The 5,379-nt window shown below is 35.9% G+C and overlaps 1 non-coding gene across 1 annotated transcript; it reads left to right on the top strand.

Moving 5' to 3' along the window:
- Positions 1 to 1,658: 1,658 nt before the first annotated feature.
- LOC127745136 (small nucleolar RNA R71) lies at positions 1,659 to 1,766 on the top strand. The gene has a single exon (XR_008006332.1). It is a non-coding gene; the product is annotated as a small nucleolar RNA R71 (small nucleolar RNA).
- The last annotated feature ends 3,613 nt before the right edge of the window (positions 1,767 to 5,379 follow it).

Raw genomic sequence — 5,379 nt, 5'->3', positions numbered from 1 at the left:
AGAAATATAGATAAATAAAAATTGGGTTGCCTCCCAATAAGCACTTCTTTAATGTCAATAGCTTGACAGTGAGCTCTCATGGAGCTTTACAGATGTTCAGAGCATTGTTGGGACCTCCCAACACCAAACTTAGAGTTTAAATGTGGGGGTTCAACACCAAACTTAGAGTTTGGTTGTGGCCTCCCAACACCAAACTTAGAGTTTGACTGTGGAGGCTTTGTTTGACTCTGTATTGAGAGAAGTTTTTCATGCTTCCTCTCCATGTTTACAGAAGGATAACCTTGAGCTTTAAACACAAGGTAGTCTCCATTCAATTGAAGGACTAGTTCACCTCTGTCAACATCAATCACAGCTCCTACTGGGGCTAGAAAGGGTCTTCCAAGGATGATGCATTCATCCTCCTCCTTCCCAGTATCTAGGATTATGAAATCAGCAGGGATGTAAAGGCTTTTAACCTTCACTAACATGTCCTCTACCAATCCATAAGCTTATTTTATTGACTTGTCTGCCATCTCTAATGAGATTCTTGCAGCTTGTACCTCAAAGATCCCCAACTTCTCCATTACAGAGAGTGGCATAAGATTTATACCTGACCCCAGGTCACACAGAGCCTTCTCAAAGGTCATGGTGCCTATGGTACAGGGTATTAAGAATTTACCAGGATCTTGTTTCTTTTGAGGTAGAGTTTGCTGAACCCATGTATCTAGTTCACTAATGAGCAAGGAAGGTTCACCTTTCCAAGTCTCATTACCAAACAACTTGGCATTCAGCTTCATGATGGCTCCTAGATATTGAGCAACTTTCTCTTCAGTTACATCTTCATCCTCTTCAGAGGAAGAATAGTTTTCAGAGCTCATAAATGGCAAAAGGACGTTCAATGGAATCTCTATGGTCTCTATATGAGCCTCAGATTCTTTTAGGTCCTCAATAGGGAACTCCTTCTTGTTTGGGAGATGTCCCATGAGGTCTTCCTCATTGGGATTCACGTCCTCCCCTTCCTCTCTAGGTTCGGCCATGTTGATTATATCAATGGCCTTGCACTTATGAAACTTAAAGTGGCCTTAGACAGATAAGAGACTATGTTTGCTAAGCTAGAGGGACTCTACTCAGAATTCTCTGTCTGTTGCTGAGAAGATGATGGAAAAGGCTTGCTATTGCTAAGCCTGTTTCTTCCACCATTATTAAAGCCTTGTTGAGGCTTTTGTTGATCCTTCCATGAGAAATGTGGATGATTTCTCCATGAGGAATTATAGGTGTTTCCATAAGGTTCACCCATGTAATTTACCTCTGCCATTACACGTTCTCAGGATCATAAGCTTCTTCTTTAGAAGACACCTCTTTAGTACTGTTGGATGCATTTTGCCATCCATTCAGACTTTGAGAAATCATGTTGACTTGCTGAGTCAACATTTTGTTCTAAGCTAATATGGCATTCAGAGCATCAATTTCAAGAACTCCCCTCTTCTGAGGCATCCCATTACTCACAGGATTCCTCTCAGAGGTGTACATGAATTGGTTATTTGCAACCATGTCAATGAGTTCTTTAGCTTCTGTAGGCATTTTTTTAGGTGAATGGATCCACCTGTAGAATGGTCCAATGACATCTTAGAGAACTTAGATAGACCATAATAGAATATATCCAAAATAGTCCACTCTGAAAGCATGTCAGAAGGACACCTTTTGGTCATCTACTTGTATCTTTTCCAAGCTTCATAGAGGGATTCACCATCTTTTTGTTTGAAGGTCTAAACATCCACTCTAAGCTTGTTCAGTTTTTGAGGAGGAAAGAACTTAGCCAAGAAGGCCGTGACCAGCTTATCCCAAGAGTCCAGGCTATCTTTAGGTTGTGAGTCCAACTATATTCTAGCTCTCTCTCTTACAGCAAAAGGGAAAAGCATGAGCCTGTAGACTTCAGGATCTACTCCATTAGTCTTAACAGTCTCACAGATCTGCAAACTCAGTTAAAAACTGATAGGGATCCTTTGATGGAAGTCCTTGAAACTTGCAGCTCTGTTGCATTTGAGCAACTAGTTGAGGTTTCAGCTCAAAATTGTTTGCTCCAATGGCAGGGATTGAGATGCTTCTTCCATCAAATTTGGAAGTAGGTGTAGTATAGTCACCAAGCATCCTCCTTGCATTATTATTTTTGGCTGCCATCTCCTCTTCCTTTTCAAAAATTTCTGTAAGGTTGTCTCTGGATTGTTGTAATTTTGCTTCTCTTAGTTTTCTCTTCAGAGTCCTTTCAGGTTCAGGATCTACTTTAACAAGAATATTCTTGTCCTTGCTCCTGCTCATATGAAAAAAAAGGGGACAGAAAATAATAATAGGGATCTTCTTTACCACAGTAGAGAGATTCTTTTATGTTAGTAGGAGAAGAAAAGAATAAAAGAAGGAAAAGAGAAAAATTTGAACTCAGAGAGGAAGAGGGGGATTCAAATTTTAGGATGAAGAGAAGTGTTAGTAATTAAATAAATAAATAGATGAGAGAGAGAGAGAATTTCGAAAATTAATTTTGAAAAAAGGGTTAGTGATTTTCGAAAATTAAGAGAAGAATTAAAATTAAAATTAAAATGTGAAACAATTAGTTAATTAAAAGAATTTTGAAAAAGAGGGAGGTAATTTTGAAAATTAGAGAGAGGAAAGTAATTAGGTGGTTTTGAAAAAGATAAAAAACAAACAAAATGTCAATTAGTTAGTTGAAAAAGATTTGGAAATCAATTTTGAAAAGATAAGAAGTTAGAAAAGATTTTTGAAATCAATTTTGAAAAAGATATGATTTGAAAAGATATGATTGAAAAAGATTTGATTTTTAAAATTAAAATTGAATACTTGACTAACAAGAAACTAAAAGATATGACTCTAGAATTTAAAGATTGAACCTTTCTTAACAAGAAAGTAACAAACTTCAAATTTTTGAATCAATCACATTAATTGTTAGTAAAGTCTTTCAAATTTTTGAAATAAAGATAAAAAAAAGATTTTGAAAATAAATTTTAAATTTTTTTTGAAAATAATAAAAAAATGAAAAAGATTTGATTTTTGAAAAAGATTTTGAAAAGATAGGATTTTTTAAAATTGAAAATTTGACTTGACTTGTAAGAAATAGCTAAGTTTTAAAAATTTTTGACTAAGTCAACTCAAATTTTTGAAAATTATGAGCAACATAAGGAAAAGATATTTTTTATTTTTGAATTTTTAATGAGGAGAGAGAAACACACAAATATGACCCAAAACATGAAAATTTTGGATCAAAACACTTAATGCATGCAAGAACACTATAAATATCAAGATGAACATCAAGAACACTTTGAAGATCAAGATGAACATCAAGACTTATTTTTTGAAAAATTTTCAAGAAAAGAAAAACATGCAAGAAATCAAACTTAGAATTTTTTCATATTTAGACACTAAGAATTCAAAAATGCATATGAGAAACAACAAAAAAACACAAAACAAGAAAATATCAAGATCAAACAAGAAGACTTACCAAGAACAACTTGAAGATCATGAAGAACACATGCATGAATTTTCGAAAAATGCATAAATTCTAAAAACATGCAATTGACACCAAACTTAAAAATTGACACTAGACTCAAACAAGAAACACAAAATATTTTTGGTTTTTATGATTTTATAATTTTTTTTGTATTTATTTTTTTCGAAAATTTATTTTTAGAAAAACGAAAACAAAGAAAAAAATTTTGAAAAATTTTTGAAAACTTTTTGAAAAGAAAATTACCTAATCTGAGCAACAAGATGAACCGTCAGTTGTTCAAACTCGAACAATCCCCGGCAACGGCGCCAAAAACTTGATAGGCAAAATTGTGATTTACTCTTTTCATAACTTGAACAATTCTTAGTAGTGGCTCCAAAAACTTGGTGCACACTACTATGGTTCATTCACATTCTTCACAACTTCACACAACTAACCAGCAAGTGCACTGGGTCGTCCAAGTAATAAACCTTACGTGAGTAAGGGTCGATCCCATGGAGATTGTTGGTATAAAGCAAGCTATAGTCCTCTTATAAATCTCAGTTAGGCGGATAATAAATGGTTATGGAGTTTTCGAAAATAAAGATAAATAAAGCATAAAGTAAAGATAGAGATACTTATGTAATTCATTGGTAGGAATTTCAAAAAAGTGTATAGAGATGCTGTGTCCCTTCTGAATCTCTGCTTTCCTACTGCTTTCATCCAATCCTTCTTACTCCTTTCCATGGCAAGCTGTATGTAGAGAATCACCGTTGTCAATGGCTACTTCCCATCCTCTTAGTGAAAATGGTCCAAATGCTCTTATCACAGCACGACTAATCATCTGTCGGTTCTTGATCATATCGGAATAGAATCCATTGATTCTTTTGCGTCTGTCACCAAGCCCAACAATCGCGAGTTTGAAGCTCGTCACAGTCATTCAATCCCTGAATCCTGCTCGGAATACCACAGACAAGGTTTAGACTTTTCGGATTCTCAAGAATGACCGCCAAAGGGTTCTAGCTTATACCACAAAGATTCTGATTAAGGAATCCAAGAGATATACGCTCGATCTAAGGTAGAACGGAAGTGGTGGTCAAGCACACGTTCATAAGGATGGATAATAATGAGTGTCACGGATCATCACATCCATCAGGTTGAAGTGCAGCGAATATCTTAGAACAAGAATAAGCTGAATTGAATAGAGAATAGTAGTAATTGCATTAAAACTCGAGGTATAGCAGAGCTTCACACCCTTAATCTATGGTGTGTAGAAACTCCACCGTTGAAAATACATAAGTGATGGTCCAGGCATGGCCAAATGGCCAGCCTCCAAAATGTGATCAAAGATGTAAAATCCCAGATGAAAATACAATAGTAAAAAGTCCTATTTATACTAGACTAGTTACTAGAGTTTATAGAAATAAGTCTAAGTGCAGAAATCCACTTCCGGGGCCCACTTTGGTGTGTGCTTGGGCTGAGCTTGAGCTTTATACGTGCAGAGGCTTCTCTTGGAGTTAAACGCCAAGTTGTAACATGTTTTTGGCGTTTAACTCTGGTTTGTAATGTGTTTTTGGCATTTTACTCCAGAATGCAGCATGGAACTGGCGTTGAACGCCAGTTTGCGTCGTCTAAGCTCGAACAAAGAATGGACCATTATATATTGCTGGAAAGCTCTGGATGTCTACTTTCCAACGCTGTCGAGAGCGCCATTTGGAGTTCTGTAGCTCCAGAAAATTCATTTTGAGTGCAGGGAGGTCAGAATCCAACAGCATCAGCAGTCCTTTGTCAGCCTCCTATCAGATTTTTGTTCAGGTCCCTCAATTTCAGCCAGAAAATACCTGAAATCACAAAAAACACAAAAACTCATAGTAAAGTCCAGAAATGTAAATTTTGCATAAAAACCA

This window comes from Arachis duranensis, chromosome 2, assembly GCF_000817695.3.
Source record: "Arachis duranensis cultivar V14167 chromosome 2, aradu.V14167.gnm2.J7QH, whole genome shotgun sequence".
NCBI classification, from domain to species: domain Eukaryota; kingdom Viridiplantae; phylum Streptophyta; class Magnoliopsida; order Fabales; family Fabaceae; genus Arachis; species Arachis duranensis.
This window is presented reverse-complemented; position numbering and strand designations above follow the sequence as displayed.